The following is a 12,538-nucleotide window of genomic DNA, read 5'->3' as shown; positions in this document are numbered from 1 at the left end:
GCCTCTCGTGTCACTACAAAGCACAACTAAAAATCAATACTTCTTCAATACCCTGTGCCTTGCTGAGGACAGTGCTAATAGGAGAGGCAGACCACTTGAGAGGCCGATCAATAGCCCTGCCTGGGTTTGATGGTAGGTGTCTTGCAGAGCCAAGCGCTGTCTAAACCCTCAATTACCCTTCCCTTGCCTCTCCTTGCCTCCTGACAACCGCAGTGGTTAAGCCCTCTTCAGCATCCACGAGTGGACTGCTGCCTAATAAAAGGCTGCAAAATGCCAGCACATCCCTGAGCCTCTTCAGCAGGTCACTATTTAATGCTGGAAAGAAATGCAGTGAAGCAAAACTGACCCATGCCTCTGGTTATAAGGAAAGTGGTAACAACAGAGAAAAAAAGGAAAAAGGAGATTTAAAAAATACATTACAAGGAACACGGGCTTCGAGACCTTTTAGAAACAGTTTCAGATGAAGCCTGTGGCCCTATTTTTCATGGCAGGCAGATAATTTTTCAGAAGTTACCTAACTGTCCAGATTTTCCAAAAATCAGGCCCAGAGCAGTCACCTCAATACAGGTGTCTGAACTGAAACCTGTTCAGGTGGCCTGGATTTTGAGTGTGAAGAAAGAGAGAGGGGCAGTGGCAAGCCCTGCCCTGCCATGGGACATGCTCATCTTTGGAGCTGTTCTCTGTCTGCTGCCAGGATATATCCCTGGGCTGCAGGTGGGGCTGATGGGGAGGGAGAGGGAGATGCCCATTCCCAGAGGTTATTGACAATCACCCTGAAGTGAAGCAGGATCCCATTGAAAAGGTGAAAACGAGGATGAAAGGGTAAGCAAACATGCTGTCATGAGCAGACGAGGGACGAGGAGGTTTCTGTGGGCTAGGGCTGTGTGTCCAGCTGGACTCAGCATGCTTGGCTTCCTGGAAATTCAACAGGGGAATGAGATTTCAGGCTCCCTCATGCCCATCTCCACCCATTAAACAAATGGATGTTTACTGAAAGGCAGAAAGCTGTTCCAAGTCCCTCTTGTTTCAGGAAACCACTTCTTTAGGGACATCTCCTTGTTTCTAAGAAGCATCTGTCCGTGGAAAGGAGGAGAGGAGCAGGCCTGAGTGCTGCCAAAGTTTTGTAATCTTCCTTTGATGTGTCCTCCCATCAAGGCACAGCTTGTCTGCCTTGTCTGGCATGAGGGTCCCTGGGAGCAGCCTCTGGCCTTCTGCCTCCCAGTACACCCCCTGGCTGACCACCAGCAACCTGGGGCAGAGGGAAGGCTTCATAGAAAGGGTGAGGAGAAACTTGCAACATCAGGAAGGTTTCTGACCAATTCCTTTTGTGGATGGTGAGTCAGGGGAGCTGAGAGGATGGTTTGGATTTCACTTCCCCCTGGATGCATCTCTGATTGCAGTTCTTTGAGACCTAACAGAGTTTTGATATCACTGACCAAAAGGCAGGGTGGAGATGGCTGTGCTACTTTATATCTGATTTGCATACAAAATAACCAGACTAGGTTTCTACACCAGCTTTACCTCCTATTTTAAGGCAAGCTGGCCCTCAGAAGGAGATTTCAGGTTCAGGACCATCTTGCAGACTTCTCCAGGCCACCAGTTCTCAAGAAACACAGGAGTGGCATTTCTTTCAGCCATGCACATGGCGTTGTGGGCAGAAATGTATGTCCTGCACAGCTGTGGACTCTGGGAGAAGCTGGTCTGCTTTTCAGGCCTTGCTAGCAAGAGTAGAAGCCCAGGGACTGACCTACCTATGGTCAATCCTACCACCTACAGTGTGACACAAGAATAACAGAGATCATGAGAGTGAGGCACCACTGGGAAACAGCCTGTCTCACTTACCCTGTGTTGGAGCCCTGATGGAACAACTATTATGGGAGACAGGGAGGGGAACAATGCGTGGTGTCACGATTACAGAAGAGCCTTAGAAAGGAGGTGAATATGACTTTTCACGCTACAATTGAAAAGAAATGCAGCACCTTCCTGTTCTAGGAACTCCAAAGCCCTTACGGCGATGGACAAGTAGCAGCCACCTTCTGAAGAATGACGTGAGCCACCATTTGTCCCGGTCCACCTGAGCTAACAACGGCTGGAGGACGTGGGGGAAGGCTCCCTGGCTGTGACTCAGTGTGGGGCCAGCCTGGAGCACTGAGTCACTCTGTGCCAGTGGAGGTGACAGGCCAGCAGGCACGTCACAAGCAGCAGCCAGTCACCTGTTCCCGTGCTTGCTTGGCCCTGCCGAGAGTCCATCTCCAGAGCTCACGGCTGCCCCACGGGCATCAGGGACCCAATGGGACTGAGTACAGAGCCCTGTGGCTGTTCTGGCAGTAACTGCAACGTGTCACGGCTATTGGAAGAAGGTGGTGAGGTGTCGTATTATTAACAAGGGCACTAAGTGGTCCTCATATAAAAATCTTCCCAGCAAACTGAAAAGTGCTGGAGGAAAGGAGACTCTTTTTTCATTCTTTTATTCTGTTTGCTGTTGGGTTTTAAAAATTTTTTGGGGGAGGGATTGTTTCAGGTGGGCTTTTGAAGAGCGCTGTTTTCAAGCGCTGCTACATTTCTTTTCTTTTGTATTCTCTCCACTGATGATCCCAGAATGGCAGAGTTGTTGAAGTTGGAAGGGATCTCAAGATGAAATGGTCCAGTTCCCTGCTTAGGCAGAGCTGCTCTGTGGGACTGGGTTCAGCTGGGCCCACCAATACCCCTAGGGCCTTTTGTGCAGAGCTGCTTTCCAGCCAGCTGGCTCCCAGTACGTGCTGGTCCGTGGGATTATTCTCCTGCAGGGACAGGACTTTGCACTGTCACTTGCTGGAGCTGACCACTCCTTCAGCCTGCGAAGGTCCTTTGGAAGGGCACCATGGCCATCTGGCCATCCAGTGTGTCACGTGTTACCTGGGGAATGGAGGATAATCTCGTTTTGATTCTAGTTTTTAAGCCCTTCCTGGGCATGAGGAATCCTCCAGGTCCTTTTTGGGTCTGTAGAAGTGACCAAAAAGAGACGAGTGGAAACCACCCCCAACGTGTTTTCCATGTCGGAGTATGGATTTCCCTGACAGGGAAGTTCTAAACACCTTCTCACCTGACTAGCCCCGAACATGCTCTAAGAGCTGCATGGACAGAAGGCCTTTCAAAAAGTCTGGACCAGATGGAGATGTTGATTTTTGAAAACAAGAAGCTAGGAAGGATAATCTAAGGATAACCAGTCTTAGCCTTGCACTCAGACCCCCCTTTTCTCTTTGTGCCTAAGATTCACTGCTTTGCCAGTGGTTTGGCAGCTGCCTCCTGCTCTCTTTGTGGGAGAATAGTGCCAGGAGAGGAGGTCTTGTGCACAGCCAGTGCACAGCAATACCCACTGCCGGCTCCCCAAGCTGTGCTGGAAGAGAAGAGCACTCCTTCTCTGGAGTTTTACCCTCAAGGAGTAAATCAGGGAGCAGCATTTCATTTCAGCCATGATCTCCACTGCCTGGCAGCTGCAAATTCCACACCCCCTGAGTGGAAGCAGGTGCTTAAGCTGGGGGGACTGCGAGAAGGAGACCAGGTGTTCTGCCCATCCGAGGTGTGGCATGATCGGTGTATTGCCCCTGCCCTGGATGATGTCCCTGAGTCCATGTGAGAAAGGTCTGGCACTGGGAGGGGGGGGGTGACGAGGGTGGCATGGTGACCCAAAATGGACAGTGGAGCCACACCATCTCTGCACCATTTCCTTATTTAAGATGCCCCAAAGTGTCGTCCTCCCCCAGCAGGGATGCATTCCAAACAGTGCTGGTCCTGATCAAACAGGGGCTTAACAGAGGCCTTCTCCAGGAACTGTCAGGGATGAAAAGCAGCCCTACATCATGAAACATGGGGAAAAACAGGCAGCTGTCCCTGCTCCCGGCCCACGCTGCTTATCTGCGGTGCAGTGGGAACAGCTCCATTTAGGGATGTTTGCTCTGCCTGGCTGCGGCAGTGCGATAGAGAACGTGGTGAGACATCAGGGCCTCTGCCACTTGCCACTGCCACTGTCAGTGCTATGGACAGCGTGTACAAAGGCAGACCCTCGCTCCCATCCTCAGCCTCACTGGTCCAGCCCATGGCCATGTGCCCAGCTTTTCCATGATTTCAAGCACATCTGCACTGCTTAAATTTGTCCAGTCCACCCCACCCTAACCTCCGCAACAGGATAGGGGAATGCCTCCTCCCCACCTTCCTAACTCCTTAATCTCCATGAAAAGCAGAAAGGACCTCTCATATTTTGCTCAGTTATTTGCAAAACTCCAGTACAAGGGAAGGAAGCTGGTCCTGCAGGTGGTGCTGGGATTGCATCCCAGTCTAGACCTCCTCTGTTCTCCCCTTTGTTCCTCTTCACCCCATCCTCACCAGTTTCTTGGCCACTTTCAGGAATAAACCTCTGGCTAGTGGCAGGCATCAGAAGAGCTGCTCTGTCTCAGTGCATGCCATAATAACAGGTTATCAGCTGCATTGAGCCTGCTCCCATTTCTGAGCACTGGAGAGGAGGCTGCAGCTCTCCTGCAACTCCAAGAGAACGTTCCCCATGACAGCCTTCTGGAGCCTATGTAGCCCAGAGCATCCTTTAGGACATGGAGAGCTTTCTTGGGATGATGGGGACCCTTGGAAGAGTTGGGGCTGGGTGTCTCTTTTGTGCTGTTGTGGAGGGGACCAAGTTTCTGTATTTTTGACACCTTTTTGAAGCATGGAAATGGGGGGCTGGATGTGGTATTACTTACTTGCTGTGCTGTCCATTGCCTGCCAGGTAATTCCCGAACAGATGGAGAGCTCTCATTGGTGTTTCCCTAGTGACACAGCACTTGTGTCTCTCGAGGGTCAAAAAGTGCCTTTAGAGTTCTTTGAGGTTCCTTTGTGGAGATGTTCCTCAGCATCCCTATGAAATTAAATCTATTCTAGTGGACAAAAAAACTGCTGTAAGATGGAATGCTTGGGGACCTGGAGAGATGTTAGGTGCAGTTGTGCTGAAGCCAATGGGATGAGTCCTTTTACAACTAAAGCAGTAAATTTTCAGGTATGCTAAAGCTCGTGATGGAGAAAAATCTGGAAAATATGACAATCCAGGGAAAGATCCTTGTTTTTCATGACAGGAGCCTTTGACTCTCCCAGTTACGTGTGAGAAATGAGTGACTTGGGAAGCAGAGGTTTGGTTACAGTCCTGAAGAGCATGGGATCTGTAACAGCCAAACCAACCACAGGAAAGTGTTAAACTAACCTTCTGCCATCCCATTATCGAAAAAGAAAAGAATAAAAAAGGAGATAATCCTTGTTTAAATATCACAAGCAGCAGCTGAGTCAGTGGGAGCTTTAGACTGGAAATGTCAGGGAGGAATTTAGATTTTCAGAGCAGTCGCTGCTCTGCAATTATCATAAGGCACTTACAAGGACCCCTTGTCTCTCGTTGCCCTCAACACGCATCTGCAGGGAGGGGGAGCAGAGAAAAAACACATGGCCCTGCTGGGGACAGATAAGGAAAACCAAACTCCATCCCACTAAAGGCACAAGGCAAATCCCTTCAGGCTATGGTCAGGCTTCTGCTGCTGTTCAGGTCAGACGTAGGTAGGGAGGAAGGGAGCGGGAGGTGGGGGAAGGCAAACCCACAGGAGAGGCAGGGAAGCAATATGAGAAAGAGGAGAAAATCACATCCTGCTTCCCTCTATAATGGTATTTATTTGCTTCAGGTGATGTTTCGGAAGTAGGAATGAGAAGGGAGACAGAACAATGAAGATCTGGGGAGTTTTTAGCCTCTTCTCTGTAGTGCTTTTCCTCCTGGACCATCCCCACTTGTTGCCATCCAGCACGTCCCTGATGTAAATTAGATAAGTGAAAGTACTATTAAACCTCCTGATGCAGGCACTGCCAGCACCAATAGGGAGAGGGGAAAGGATGAGCACTCAAACCATGTAATTTCTAACACATTAAGTGATGCAGAGAGGTGAATTTTCCTAGCTGGTGTGCAGGGAAAGGCCAAAGACTTCCTCTGCAGGGATGATGTATTCTTACCTGTCTTTTCTCATGAAAAATGCAAGGTTTCCGAGACCAATCTTGGCCAGGTGCAAGGTGGCAGGGCATCAGCTGTGCTGGTGGGTCTTGGGAGGAGTCCACCTTGCTTTCCTGGGGCTTCCTGGCTGGGCACAGTAGGTGCCTCTGTCCCAGCTTTGTGCTTTGTGCTGTGTGGGTCATCCCAGCCAGATCTCCTCCTGCACAGCACATGGGCCGTCCATCCCCATTAGTCTTACTTTGTCCTGTCTCAGACATAGCCTTCAAGTGAGGTACCTGTTCTGGCTGGGACACCTCAGGCAAAGGGGAATACAGCATTCCCAATGTCCCTTTGGCTGGCTTGCCATCACTATTAAAAATATATGTCCTACTGCTCACTTGAACTTTTCTTCTGTGCCTAAGTTTCAGCTATTGATCTTTTTTTTCTCTTCTCCACTAAGACCTGTATGAATCTAAAGATCCACAGGGATCCGTATGTGTAAGCGACAGTCCCACCATTTGGGAGGATAGGAAAAATAATCTCAGATATGCTTTTCCATGGCGTCATCCCAGCAGCTTAATGGCAGAAGTAATGAAGTCAGGCGTATTGTTCCAGTAGAGATCCCAGACTCTTTTCTTTCTTTACTTTCCATGACTGTGAATCAATAAAACATTGTTGATACACCTTGAAGATCCAGATGAGAAGCACAGGGCTTTGATGAGTCATCCTCTTAAGCCTGCTGGATGGAATGAACCTTGCCATGGGTGATACATTTACATTCATCCTCTGAAAAGGAGAGGAAAATATTTTCTCCTGTTCTGTTCCATGTATTTATTTACTTGATGAGTACCTGTTAGGAATAACAGATGAGATCCTGAGCAGATGTGAATCAGTAGGAAAGCACTAACTTCACTGTGAAATGGTGGTGATAATTTCTAGTAGAGAACCGGCTGCGTCTTCGTAATAAATCTCATCCATTCTGTGCTGAATGCAAAATGTCTTTCTGTGTACGAACAGAACAATGAATAAACATTTGTATGAAGTCAACATAGTGACATTTTCATAGGTCTGAGACCCTTTGTGTGACACATAATGCTAAAATCACATCAGACCTTTTGTTTGACAGGTGGATGGTTTTTGTCCTCCAGTGCCTCAGGAGAGAGGGAACCGACAGGGTAAGAAGTGGATGGTTTGCCGTTCATATGGAAGTTGCACTGAGCTGCATTTTGCTGGTCCACCTTGCTGACCTGGAGCTGTTGTTACAGAAGATGAGAAAAGGGGTAAGAGGAGGGAGAGGAAGATGTATCTGTGTCAAAGAAGTTACATGTTCATGCAAATGGAGTTTCTTGGGCAAACACTGACAAAGCAGTGATGGAAAACCCTTGTCCTCTTCCAGCATCATTTGCTTCTGCAGCTGGAGCAGCAGGAGTGGGTGGGCAGGAAACTTAGGAGAAAACAACACTCAGAGGAAGGGACCAAGAGCAGATATGGGGCCAAGAGCCATCCCAGCCACACTGTGCAGCCTTGCAGTGCAGGTTTCACGTCACAGGTGACCATAGGCCAAAATCCATTCTGGTCCCATGTCATCAACTTTGGCCACGCTCAGACCAGTCCAACACACAGTGAAGGGTTTCCTTCTGCAGGGACAGTGGGATCTTGCTTTGGGTACCTCACCAAGGCTTGTCTTTCTCCTTTCTGACGCTGCTTTGAGTCACATAAATTCTGTCTTACTCCATGGCGTGGGTGAATGAGCAAGAGGGTTAAACATGCCAGACACCATGGTCACCAGCCATGAAGAGACTAAGTTCCCCAAAGCCAGCTTTCAGGAATGAATACAGCAGGACTGGGATGTAACGAGCTTGGCAATAAAATGGGGACATGTCCTTAGCTTCCTTTTTTTATCTACAGGAAGATTTGGAAGCTCGAGGTCACTGCAAATCTCATGGTGCTGGGACTTCCAAGGGTCCGGAGCAAAAATAAGCGATAACATGAGTCCCTTTTCAGCATGTATTCAGCAGTGCAAAGACCTGATGGACAATCAGACATCAGGTGAGAGGAATGAAAGGAGGTGAGAGCCAAATATTTCTATCGATTTCTGCATCTCTTGCCCACCATTAACTGGTTCTTCATAGCTGAAGGTCACAGCAATTACCAGCCTGGTGGCAGAAGGCAGGAAACGAAGCAGTGAGTCAAATGACTTGCCCACGGCCATGAGCTGAGCTGTCAGAAAAGCAGTCCCTGTTTTCTGTGTTCGTTGTTGGCAATAGAATTAGCGGTGCACATTTGAGTCTTCTTGTCATAATGTTTTGGATGTTTTTTGGCTGCTCTTTACCTGCACAACACTTTTTATTTTTTCTTTTCAGAAAAAAGCAAATTCACTGTCAGCCTCAATGTTCAAAAATTCTGTGCCAGACCTCCATTTCAGATTTACTGTTTCTCGAAGATCTTTCCATCTCTCTGGTAGCTCTTAGAGTCCTCTTCAATCTTTCCTTACTTCTCAAAAGGGCAGCATTTAATTATTTTATTTTTTTTTTTAAGGAAAACCAGCTCCAGGAACTGGGAGTAAAATATTTGGTGTCACAGACTTACATAAAATCAGAAGTGCTGGTAGTGTAGAAAATCTGTTGCAATACATGTAAATTACCTTCCTGCACAAAGATGATATTCCTTGATGATCTTGTTAAAGAAACTGTCCACAAGCTGAAACACAGTGGGCCAGAGGTGTCATCAATTAGTTTTACAACACCACAAAATGGCATGTTCCAAGAGATGTGCGTTATATTCTGCCACCTGCTCCTGACTCTCTGCTTGCTGCCCACATTTCCAAAGAGAAAATTGCTCCTAAGTGCTTCCCCATTGATCTGAGACAAGATGGTTGTTTTGGATTCTGCAGCAGCAGGTGAATCATCAATACAATATTTCTGAATTTTCACTCGCCTTTTCCAGGTCCATTTGCTGAAAGAGAGAACTGGGTTTCCTTCTGAAAACTCAGGGCTAAATTCTCAGTTCCTGGGAAGATGCTGTTTTCCCCCTCCATCCAGGTAGCCTCCATTTCCTTTGAAAACCCTTTCCCAAACATTTCACTATTTTGCTGGAAATCAGGTTATTTTCCTTGGAAAAATTGATTGCTGCAAAAACTTCCCAGAATTCTATTTTCACTGTTGTCCAATGAGTGGAAATTCAGTGGGTTTTGAGACAAGAGCAACATGAGTACAGAATTTTGTATCTGAATGTGGAGATGAAAACAGAGTTACGAGACTAGCCAGCCCCATGCTTCAAAATAGAGGGCAGAAAGACGTTTTGTGTGGGTCACAGGAATATTCTCAGGTTTAGCTAAAGGCTAATCTGGCCTTCTGAAATGCGAATTCTCTGACACAGATGTTTGCATTCAGCTGCTGCGGCTATTGGCCTTGGTCCTTAAGCCATTGTTTCGCATCTGTGGAGCAGATCTTTCCTGTACACTATATTGTGAAAATGTACTGGCACACACTGAGGTAAAAAGCCATTGGAGGAGGTTGCATAGCCCTACTCCATCTTCTCTAGGAAAGTGTATGTTTTGCTTTATTTTTTTTTTTTGGCAATGTAGTTGGCGGTTTTGATTTTGCCTTGGAAGAACAAGCCCTGCATGGAGACCCATCATGTCCCAGAGGCTGCCTCTGCAGTGGAGGGAATGGCAGAGCTTTTCTCCCAGGGTGGCACAAAGCATCTCTGCCCTGACTGGAGAGTTAACACATCTCTGCTGCCTGCAGCCCCCCTTCCCCAGGGCTCATCTGTCATGAGAGAGCGTGAGCACAGAAGTCCGTGTTTTCTAGATAATAGGAGGCTGCGAAGTTAAGAGGGAGGTGAGGATTTTAATTATCTCTTTTTTGTTTTTTTTCCTCCTGATGATGGCCCAGTCTTAGGGAGGATGCAATGATGTGGAGGCTTGAGGTGTCATTATGGGTTATTAAACTCCTTTGTGGTGCTTGGGGATGTTGAATGGAGCTGTGAAGGAAGAAGAGGAAAAAACATCTCTTGAGGGAGCTGGCTCGCCCCCCTATAATTGCTTCAAAATTACGGCAGACTGTAATTACTCATGCTGTGGAGAGGAAGAGGGAGAGACAGTGGGTGGGTGGAAAAAAGAGCAGCAAGGGGGCCTGGGTACCCCTCATGGCTATCAGGGTTGCCTTGGTTGTGAGATGGCAGCTCGCCCTCACATCAGAGAACACCATGCCTTTCTTTGGGCCTTACTGGGGCACTGTCAGAGCACAAACCCTGCCCCTGCAGCTTCCTGGCCCACCAGAGACCCCCACCCTTGCCAAGTGCCTTCATCACTGGTTCGCCCTGGGACTTGCATCAAGAGCACAGGTTGGTTCATGGACATCTCTCCAGCTCCCCACAATTAGGGATGGATGTTTGGCAGATGGGGGTTCCCCTTGGTCCCCATACCTGAGGTGCCCAGAAATGGTGATTATTGTAAACAGAGCTTGAGGATGCACAAACCGACCACACGGATCCTGCCACAGATGTTAATATCTTGTTTTCATCTCTGCACCGCCAATCCCGCATCCAGTGGCAGGTGAAATGATCCTCCACAGGACCACTTTGCACCTTAATGCCATTCCTGGATTCTTTTTGGGTCTGCTTCACCCTTGAGGGAAGCACAGCCAGAGCATCCCAGTTTATGGACTTTTCTGTCTGGGGACTAGTGCAGTGAAACAGTGTCCAACTGTGTTTGCTGTGGCTGCTTTATGGCAGATTAATGCCTTAAAACACACAGCTGGATACACATGGCACCCACACACATTCAAGGATGGTCATGTGGTTGGAGCATGAGAAACAAAGCAGTGATGAAGAGCCATTCATCTGTCGTATTTCCTTTGTGAATCTTCGTAAATGCTCCTCTTCCCTATTAGCAAATCTGGTAATTAGTCAAACATGACAAAAGATGAGACAAGCCTGTCTTGGTTTAACCAGATAGACTCACACCCCTCCAAAAGTCATGTCTGATATCAGCAGAACTTAAACATGGACCCAGGAGGGTGGTTTATAGAAATGTAGACACACGAAGAGGTGAAAAATTCCAAGCTGTGGGTGGTTTCCAAAAAGTTGGGAATTTGCCTGCGAAGGACACAGGTGGAAAATAAGTGGAACAGCTTTGCACTGGACTTTCTGGGAAAAAGTAATGCCTGTCCTTTTGCAGCTATAATTGCTCTGAAGGACATCCACCCACCTTGCTGCCCAAAAGGAGCACCTGCTGCCACATGGTTTCTCCCACCTCCCCTCCTCTGACAGCTCCTCCAGGACAGGAGAACCAACCTGGTTTTCCACTCTTATCAGAGAGAGAAATTCTTACCATCCCTCATGGCAATCTGGACGTTTTGCCCTCAGTTGCACTGAAAGCAGAACTTTGGCTCCATTCTGGACAGCATTTCCATACAATGCAGGACTTCCATCACCAGACAGGGATGGGGATGGCAGATTAGCAGGGCTTAAAGAAGAAAAGAGTTGTATGCCTAATTTGCCAGCAGTAGGAAGACAAGGGATTAAAAATCAAGGGGTTTGGGATGAGATAACTAAGTAGAAGGACTGATGATCTTAAATAAAGTACTGGATTTCATGAGGGAAGTAACAACATGTAATGAGACAAAAGGAAAACATAAAATATATTCAAAGAAATTCCATCTATTCACACAATAATCTTGAAAACTTGTCTGATGTTATTGGCACATTTTAAAGCCTCTGCTTGTCAGAAGAGCTTTCATATGTGATCTCTGAATAGGTTACAGCCTGCAGGAAGGCTGAGTGGCTTTTTCTGTTCCCATATTTATTATTTTACAAATTTTCTCAATTCTTTACATGAACTGACATTTTAAGGCTATCCTCTTAGCAAATTTATTACAGATTCGGATAACTGGAACTTGCTGTGATGGCTGATTTTAGGTTTATCATCACTGGCAAATACTTCTCTAAAGAGACCTTTAAACAAAGTCAGTTTCCAAAAATAATAGGTCCAGCAAAATGATTTCTCTTTCTGACTTTAAGGTAAGAAAACAGAATGAAGGAAAAAGGATTAAATTAACCAATTAATTTGAATTTTGTCTTTGTTCTTAAATTGAACTGAAAACCTCAAACAAAAAATGTTGTAATTACATATTCTACACGCTCTTTTACAGGTAGTGCAAGCCACAATAATTCATCCACAGTTAAAACTTGATTTGGTAAATAAACTCAAATGCAATTCTTGTAACTCTTCTCCTACCCAAGTCCCTTTTTCCTTTCTGAATGAAATCCCAGTGAAACTGGCCCAGTCTTGGCAAGGCCCTTCATTGACAATCTTATTTTTAACGGTGTATTGCACTATCAAAGTCTCTAAATAGTTTTAACTAAGCATTTCTGGAGTTCTTAGCCTAACTATGCTTTTTCATCCTTAATATCTTTGCAGCTTCATCCTAGACTGTGAGCAAGAGCTGTGTCCTTTGCCCTCTTTGTATGTCAGCTTTACTGGCATTAAAGGAGTTACAGAATCCCCACTGACGTCTCTTCACTGGTGCCTACCATGAAAGATAT

This window comes from Corvus hawaiiensis, chromosome 6, assembly GCF_020740725.1.
Source record: "Corvus hawaiiensis isolate bCorHaw1 chromosome 6, bCorHaw1.pri.cur, whole genome shotgun sequence".
Lineage (NCBI taxonomy): Eukaryota > Metazoa > Chordata > Aves > Passeriformes > Corvidae > Corvus > Corvus hawaiiensis.
This window is presented reverse-complemented; position numbering follows the sequence as displayed.